General features: G+C 36.1%; 1 protein-coding gene across 4 annotated transcripts in view; it reads left to right on the top strand.

Moving 5' to 3' along the window:
- Nucleotides 1–1,290: 1,290 nt before the first annotated feature.
- The window catches only part of CELF2 (CUGBP Elav-like family member 2), a 1,044,777-nt gene continuing 1,036,672 nt past the window's right edge, over nucleotides 1,291–9,395 (top strand). For all 4 annotated transcript variants that reach the window (XM_043965376.1, XM_043965377.1, XM_043965374.1 and 1 more), the window contains exon 1: nucleotides 1,291–1,679. The gene's annotated coding sequence lies outside the window, so the exon portion shown is untranslated. The remainder of the gene's footprint in view (nucleotides 1,680–9,395) is intronic.

Raw genomic sequence — 9,395 nt, 5'->3', positions numbered from 1 at the left:
CTTTTTTAAAAAGTGAATTTTAAAAGCCCACTTTTGTCTTCTTCAGCAAAGTGATTCCACAAGTTATGCCAAAATCATAAGTTCAATTTAAAGAGCTTCGGAGAAGGGGGTGGTGGAAGAGAAGAAAAATGCAGGAGCTACCCAGCAAATGATGGTGCTGTCAAATCATCAAAGATAACTTCATGCCACCTATCAAGCTTCAATCATTGCCAAAGAACAGTGTACATGTTGTTGTCGTTCACTTTCTATGCTCCAAAGATGGGGCCAGGTAACATTATTGGAAATATAAGTAAGTCAACATAGAGCTTTTATGCAAATGAGATGTAGAGTGACAGGCTAAGTATACACTTCTATATAAGAATGGATGCAATTCATAGCCTAGGCTTCAGTGTTTCAGGGATTGTGCTTAAGAACAAAATGCCAAATGCATAGGGGAGATATGCATATACATACATTCCACTCATTGAGTGTTTATACACAAATCATAAAGTAGCTCACTTTTGACTAGAAAGGGTTAGTAACCCTTTGTGTTTGACTGAGAAACTTGGGATCACAATGGATATTGACTTCCATAATTTCTACTTCAGCCATTTACAAACAGCATGACCTCTTAAAAAGAGGAAGCCTCTAATTTTTTATGTATATTTTCTACTCCAAGTTGATGTTTCCCATTAAGGAAAGGCTTCATTTTGTGGCTGAAATTGGAACAGTATCTGTGGGAGCCACTTCAGGTGGAATTAGAAGCACAAGCTGAATTCATCTTTTGTATGCTTTTCAGTTTTCTCCTGACTACATAAACATGAAAAGAAACTTCTTGCATTTGGTAGTGATGATTTGAGATCCAACATTACATCCATTTAGATTTCTGCCTTTTTTCTCTACCCTTCTCATACCTGATTGATTTTCTTCCCACTTCTCTAAAGTATTTTTTTTTACCTCCATTGTCCAAAGGTACATTAAAATGGTCAAAAGATGCAGCAGCCTCCATAACATTTGTGTTCTGACTCTATATCATTGCCAAGAAAAGTTTCATCATTTGTGATAAAAAAAGGGGGGGGATCAAGGGAGGGAGCACGAGGAAGAAACTACATATGATATTACGAAACTAAGAAAACAAACAGAAAAGAAGGAAAAAAATACAAATCAACTGCCCCAGGAAGAAAATGAAAGAAACAAGCATGGTCAGAAAAATCAGCTCCTGTCATTTGCTATGGTGTATCAATTAAAAGGAAATGAAATTCCGTGCAAAGAACTCCAAACCGAAACACACAAAACCTACTCACTAATGATTTTTAGTTGTCAAGGCTAGCGAGACCCAGACAGCAGACAGCATGGTCCCAGCATGCTTTTTGCCATTTTTTTTGTTTGCATAGTAACTGTCAGGTCCAGCCCCGCAGGTAGTGGAACCCAGCGGGAAGAAGGGGCGGGACCCAACGATGCAGCTTGAACTGACAGCCAATTTAAATTACTGAGCCTTTTTTTTTTTATTTTTCTACTCTGCGACAAACTGAAAAGATTCCAGCACGCTAATTTAACCACCCTGCTTCTTCTTTCTCTTCTTCTTCTTCTTTTTTTTCTTTTTGTTTGTTTTTGTTTGTCTCCCTCTGCTTTCAGGATAATTAAAAGAGAAACCTGTACAGGCAACATTCCGGCAAACGAGTTGGTGCTGCAACGTGCTGGTAAGATGAATTTAATTTTTTATCTCTTCTTTTTTTTCCTTTTTTTTTCTTTTTAAAAAAGCTTTGTCTGTCTAATGCAGTCATAAGCGTAGCTTCCCTACCGTGAGAGGTTAGTATGTAATGAAAAGGTGTAATTGCCTGATATGTGACCTTCGCTTCTTACTTATAATGGGTAATAACAGCATTCATGTCTATCCTGATGATGCCTTCTCTCTGGGAATTGACTATTCGCCCAGTTGAAACGGGGCTAGGATTGTCGCACTATGACAATGAGGAGTTGATTGTTTTTCCTTGGAGTTTCAGCGTCCTGTCTGAGAGAACCTCTTGAGTTTCTCAGTTGCCCATAGCAGGGGTGGTATGGACTTTAATAGGTCGACAATGTAAACACAGCTATTCTGCCGTTTGCTCATCAGACAGGAAGTTCAGTGATGAAACTTTTTTTTTAAAAATCTACTAAATTTGGTTGGATTTACCAAATACAGACAAAGAATCTGACATCAGTGAGTGCTCTGTAAAGTTATTTTAATCCCTTTAATCTTTAGTCAGTCAAATGTAGTTCAGTGTATGTTTGACTCTAGGAAAGTTTAGGGAGTTTCAATATCTTTTGCATGATCTTCCAACCTTGTCCCTCAGAAAAAAATCTAAGTTCAACTCTATGCAATACTAAAAGTATTTGTGAGGCATCTCTTTTGTGCCTAGCACCATGCTTACTATTTGAAGTCACTCAGCATGAACTTTCTGTTACTCTTCCATGCAGAATCTGCATCAGATAAACTGGGAGATGAAAAGTTTCAATTTGCAGTTTCTTAACTGTCCTCTGAGTTGATTGTACTATTTTAGAACTGCTTCTACATCTATAAGAATCAATTTGCCTAGTTTTTTATTTCACTTTGGGCTATTTAATTTCCATGCTTGGATTATTCCCTTGTGTCAACCTGTTACTCAAGCTATTGGAATTATAGAATGTCTTTTTATTTATCATAGAAAAAGAAAATTATTTGAGTAATTTTTCCATTGTCTCATTTGACATTAGTAAACCATCTCACTGAGATGGAGCAAGAATTGGATGAAACAATATATTTTAAAATACATTGTATTCTATGAAGCACTGCATGAATGTAAGTTATTAAAAACAGCGCATCTATGTGCCAAACTTGTCCTTTGATTTCATATAGGTTGAAAGACAGAGGAGAATAAACTAGTCATATTTCTCACTTTCAAAATGTCATCTTGGATTTTAGTATGAAACATGTGAAGGGAGGAGGGTTTTCTCTTTTGATAACATGTGTCCTAGTTCATCATAAACTAATATTTTGGAATTTTGTAAAATAGTTTGGGTAGGATTTTTAAGGCTTTTTGTGGGGGGAGGTTGTCTATATGTTAAAACAATAAAAGGGGTCAATTGAATGAGTCTCAATAAAAGAATACAATTTTTATATTGCAATTGAGATTAACATTGTGTTTATTGCTCAGAATAATTTATTTTGAGAGTTTTTAATGACACTTGGAGCTTATTGATAATATATCATACATAGTCTAGACTCTATAACTCTTTTAATTCTGTCACTTCATTCAGTAGCTCTGTCTCTCCTCTGATTGCTGTCCTTGGATCACTAGAAAGGTCTATGAAGACCTTAGAAAATCAGAATATGTCAACAGTTTGAACAATGTTTTGCCTGTTACAACCTGAGAAAAATGCTGCAGATATCGTGTTTCAGAAATCCATTTTCATCTACTAGTCACTATTAGGAGTATTTCCACTCTAATTGGAATGGATTGTTGGCCAGGTATAGGCATGCCTACTTTCTGCAAAATATATTCCTAGAAATAGGTATAGAAAATAAAATAAAATCCAAGCTCTGTATGTATATGTACATAAGTGTTCATCACATATACAAGATATGTATATATATGCATATATACATTTATATATGAAAAATTATTTAGAATTGTCATCTTCAAAAAATTTTATATTGTAAGTAAATTCTCAAGTTTTTAAAGTTACAAAACTATTGTATAGAGCTGTCAAACAAATATCTAATTGGGCACTATCCATGTGAGGGAGGAAAAAGTGTAATAAATCCTCAAATAATGTCCTTACAGCATTCAAAATAAGAATAGTAGACAATAAGCTCAATCTCTCAGGCAATGATTGTTAACAAGATTCTAGGCTAACAATACTATTATATGTGAAGAACTGCTATCATCCCTTGAAGAATGTAATATAAAATTATGGGTTTCACTGTAGGAACTATGTTATTTGAACCAGTAATCAGTCCATAATTCTGTAAATTGCAGCAGAAAGGATAATGCTTTACCCCCATTAATAAAATATTGAATAACACTGAAAATTCATGTTAGTTCTTACTCTTTCCCATTTTCTTGATATAATATTGTTAAAAGCAGTTTTCTACGTCTTGATATCTAAGCTTATAGTAAAATCAGAGTTCCGTGTATTCTATCATTTATCAAATATTATGGCACTATGTTCTAAGAAACCAGACATTTAGAGGATGTTGGTTATTCTTAAATGTCCTAGGACTTATCACTTAGGTATGTGTTCACATTTTCCCCACAATTAGTCAACTAGCCTTATAAGACAATAACAGAAACTAGCCACATGACTTTATACGAAGCACATTATTTCTCAGGGCACTGTTTCGTCACCTATAAAATCAGTGAATTAGACTGCATGATTTCCAAAGTTCCTTCCAGCTTTACTATTCTCTGATTCTAGACTATACTGAAATAGCACCTGAAAAATAAAAAAAATCAGGGAAGCATCAGGTGGAAATGACATGGCAGTTATGGGAGGCATTGTGCATCAGTGGGCTAAGTAAAAGACCAGGGATCTGTAAATTAATTACTCTAAAATTATTTACCCTAAAATAGTTCTGAATGATAATTTTAGCTGGTTTGATGTGTGTCTCTAGCAAGTTACAAGTTACCCTTCTCTTTTCATTGTCTTTTTGTTGGCTTGATAAAGCACATAGGCTTGTAGAGAGGAATTACCACTTCGGTGTAAAGATAAAAATATGAAAGCATTATGTAGTTAGTAAGATTTTTTAAAAGAAGAACTTCTGAAATAAGTTTTGGCATTGCTTTTGATGTTTACTTTTATAGGTTTTTTGTAAGTAAGGAGTACAGTATTTTAAAGTTTCTCTTAAAGAAGGCTAAAATTCCGTATCCATTGTTTTTTTTTTTTCTTAAATGCCGCCAAATAATCGCTTCTATTTCTATAGCCTTTGTAGGCAATTTTCCCTACTTTATTACAATGTAGTTTATGAAATGATTCATTGAGTATAACCTTACATTTTTGAGAAATCCCCAAATGTTCCTGTGACTTTCTATAACTTTCTATATGTGACATAGGCTATGTCAGTTCAAAAGAAAGGGGAGGGACCTAATGGAATTAAATCTCAAGGAAATTCATTTGAAGATGCCCCATGTTCCAGGCCAAATATCAATGAAATATTTGGAAAGTGGTTTGGAGTTGAGTGTAAGGAAGAAGATAAGAAAGAGTAGGAGGAAAACTTAGTTATTATTTCTAAAAGACATGTGACAGTTTTCTTGTATTTGAAGGACTCATTTGGCAGTGATGTTTTTACCCCAATGTTTACTAATCCTAAACAATGGGATTATATATTAAGATCCAGAAGGAATCTTAAAGACCATCTAGTTCAAACTCCTTATTTTATGGATAAGAGAGTTTAAGTCCCTTGGCAAGGTAGGAAGTACCATGAAGGCAGGATATGAACTCTGTTCTTTTGTCTCCAATTCTCTATTCTCATTCTTGTACCACATTATCTCTATACAACCTTCTATGTTGACAAAAGATCCACCATCTTATTTAAATAGAGTCAAAAAGCATTTATGGGGAGCAGCTAGGTGGCGCAGTGGGAAAAGCACTGGCCTTGAATTCAGGAGGACCTGAGTTCAAATCCAGGCTCAGACACTTGACACAACTAGCTGTGTGACCCTGGGCAAGTCACTTAACCCTCATTGCCCTGCAAAAAAAAAAAAAGAAGAAAGAAAAGAAAAAAATAAGAAAAAGCATTTATGAAACCCCTGTGCTGAGTGCTAAGTATACAAAGAATACAGCCCCTGACCTCAAGGAACTTATATTCTAATAGAAGAGACAATATGTTGATAACCAGATATACACAGTGGATCAGAAAAGATTCTATATATTTTTTCAAAATTATCTTCAAAGCAATGAGTAAATGGAGTCAAAATGAAATCCCAACTCTGCTAAGTAACAGTTATTATGGAGCAAACTAACCTTTAATAATGAAAGAAAGTCTACTAGCCAATGACTTATATGACTGCAGCACATGTTACAATTAAGCAAATGCTATTTGAAAAATAACATAAAAATATTCAACATATCATATTTATATCAACACATTCATATTTATGTTCATAAAGAAGAGAACCATTATTCTAGCTTCTAAGACCCAACCCTACACCTTATGCTACTATTTTCCAAATAATTTATCCTAAGTAGCTGACTTTATTAAAGGAATAGGGGGTTGCCATCCCAAATCTCCACTCCAATTCAGGACTGTTATACTTATTTCAACTGCTTTTCTTTAAAAGTCTCTACTGTCCTAGGCAATAAAACAAAGAAATGGTTCCACAGAGGGACTCCATTGACTCTTGTCATTTGTCAATTTTAATCCTTTCTATTTGGTCATCACATTCTGCTATTAATTGGCTTAGTGAATTCAGATCTCACACACTTCTCTATGAAACCTGCAAATATCAAGATTTAAAAATAGGGCTGTGAGTGAACAGAATCTTGCAGGGTTCATTTCTACTCTGTGACAAACTAAAAAGATTTCAGCTTGCTAATTTAACAACCCCAAAGTTGCATCATTAACAAACCTGTGGGACTGACTGGGAAGGCTGTCAGTGTGCTAGACCTTATAAAAAAGGAAAAGATGGAAACCATCGCTCTTTCTGGCTCTTCAGGCAAGGACTCCAGCAGTGACATGTAGGAAAGAGCCAATGTCCCTAAAATGAACCCTGTCATTATGGTGCCATTTGTTAGATTGTTGTCTGGAATAGACTAATTTTGCAGCAGCACCTAAGAGATCTATCCAAGGGATGTGCACTGAAAAGTAGAAGATTGCTCAACTTATGCTTATGAGAACCATATTTAGGATAGAGAATCTTCCAAAGGAAACTAGAGGAAAAATTGTTAGAGATGTGCTTAGCAAGTTTTGATGAACTCATCAATGAATAGAAAGTGTCTAAATCTTTTTTCCCTGATATGCATTAATCCCAGGGCAAATGAATTTTGAAGAGAGGAATTGTCCTCAAAGGATGGATATATTCTATTGGCACCAATCCATACTTGAATATGTTGGTTTTATTTCAAAGGAATATAGGATTCATAGATTTAGAGATGGGAGAGACATTGGAGGTCAATGAGTCCAATCCACTTTTCTTCTTGTTCTTGTTCTTCTCTCTCTCTCTCTCTCTCTCTCTCTCTCTCTCTCTCTCTCTCTCTCTCTCTCTCTCCTTTTTCTTTTTCTGTTTCTTCCTTTCTTCATTTTTGCAGTGGAGGATACAGGGACTGAGAGTTGAAGTAATTTGCTCAGGGTCACCTAGTTAGCAAACGTCTGAGGTGGGACTTGAACCTAGATCTTCCTGATTCTAATTACTATTTTTATTTAGTAATCAAGTGTTTATGTGTGTATGTGTGTGTATATATATATATATATATTTGTGTTTATGTATGTATATGTGTGTGCATATATGCATATCTGTATGTACATACACATACATACATATACGCATATACACAAAAATATTTGCATTGAGTTTATTTCCTCTAATATATAGATTAAGGACAATTATCCTTATTTAATTAGAAGGGGCTTAAATAAACAATTTAATAATAATATCTATATCTAAATGTAGGAATATAATCTAGGTGGTAATCAATTAAATTTAGACTGATGAAGCTCATTGCTGTCTCCTCCATTGGTTTACTAAATAATTCTGATCAAATTCTAGCTAAGAGGAAGTTGGATGGCACTGTGGATAGAGGTTTGGACCTGGTGTCAAGAAAACCCAAATTCAAATCCTTCCTCTGGACACCTGGACTCTGTATGACTTCAGGAAAACTTTAACCTCTCTCTTCCTCAGTTTCCTTATATAGACAATAGGAATAATAATAGCACCAACCCATCAGGGTTGTTGTGAGGATCAAATGCCTCACTATAAAAGAAGAAGAAGAACGCTACCATGCAGGTTGGTTTTTGTTTTGTTTTGTTTTGCTGGGAAATGAGGGTTAAGTGACTTGCCCAGGGTCACACCGCTAGTGAGTGTCAAGTGTCTGGGGCCAAATTTGAACTCAGGTCCTCCTGAATTCAGGGCCAGTGCTTTATCCACTGTGCCACCTAGCTGCCTCCCACCATGCAGTTCGATGTGCATACAGGCCATGAAATTTTCTGGCGGTAAAAAGCAGGAAAGGATTTAGAATGAGATTCTATCTTTGCAACAGAAGTGAAGAATTTTTTTTTAAAGTATTCAGTGAGATAAAGGGTGGAGGACACAGGAAAGAATTCTGGAGATGTTTTTCCCCTTGGAAAGAAATGAAACAATGAAGAAAAAAGTCATCCTTGAGTGACAGTCAACACAAAACCTCTTGTTAGTGGATTAGACTAAACTCTAAGGCAGATGGCAATTCTCACATAGAGGCCGAGGAGTTTCTTTGTTTGGGAAAAAATGAGAGCTGCAATGAATCTGTCATTGTTCAGTCATGTCCAACTCTTTTGACCTCATGGACCATACTGTATGTGGGGTTTTCTTAGCAAAAATCCTGGAGTGGTGTGCCATTTCCTTCTCCAATAGATTAACAGAGGTTAAATGACTGGCCCAGAGGGGGCAGCTAGGTGGTGTAGTGGATAAAGCACCGGCCCTGGATTCAGGAGGACCCGAGTTCAAATCCTGCCTCAGACACTTGACACTTACTAGCTGTGTGACCCTGGGCAAGTCACTTAACCTTCATTGCCCTGCCCCCCAAAAAACAAAATTACTTGCCCAGGGTCACATAGCTAGTAAGTATCTGAGGCTGGACTTGAACTCAGATCTTCCTGACTCCTTACCCAGTGTTGTTTCCACTAAGCCACCTATGTGCCTCCTAGGTAAATGAGGATTAAGTTATTTGTAATGAATCCAGGGGCAAGTTACTCAAGTAAATTGTATAGGCTTATGTCTCTATTCAAGAGGTGATTTCATTACACTCTAAGGATTCTACAATTGTCTTATGAGAGGGCAGTCCATTAAGACCATATTTTGTTATGGTTTTTTTTGTGGGGTTATGGGGGTTAAGTGACTTGCCCAAGGTCACACAGCTAGTAAGTGTCAAGTGTCTGAGGCCAAATTTGAACTCAGGTCCTCCTGAATCCAGGGCTGGTGCTTTATCTGCTATGCCACCTAGCTGCCCCCAAGGCCATATTTTAATCAAGATTGATCTCTCTTTTCACACCTTCCTACTCATTTCAACTCTAAACCAATCTCTCTGGCCTTGGTTATTAACATCTCCAACCAAATATTGTCACAGTCCTCTGAATTATGCAAACCCATGTATTGTTGTAGTCTATGCTTAGCTACTCAATGACTCTAAAGTCATTTTCTCTTTCAGCTCCCAGACTAACTTTTCAAGGTGATGTCATTCTCTAATAATAAAGAGGCATGGGATAA

This window comes from Dromiciops gliroides, chromosome 5 (assembly GCF_019393635.1).
Source record: "Dromiciops gliroides isolate mDroGli1 chromosome 5, mDroGli1.pri, whole genome shotgun sequence".
Taxonomy (NCBI): domain Eukaryota; kingdom Metazoa; phylum Chordata; class Mammalia; order Microbiotheria; family Microbiotheriidae; genus Dromiciops; species Dromiciops gliroides.
Note: the sequence above shows the minus strand (reverse complement) of the source record. Positions and strands in the feature narration are given on the sequence as shown.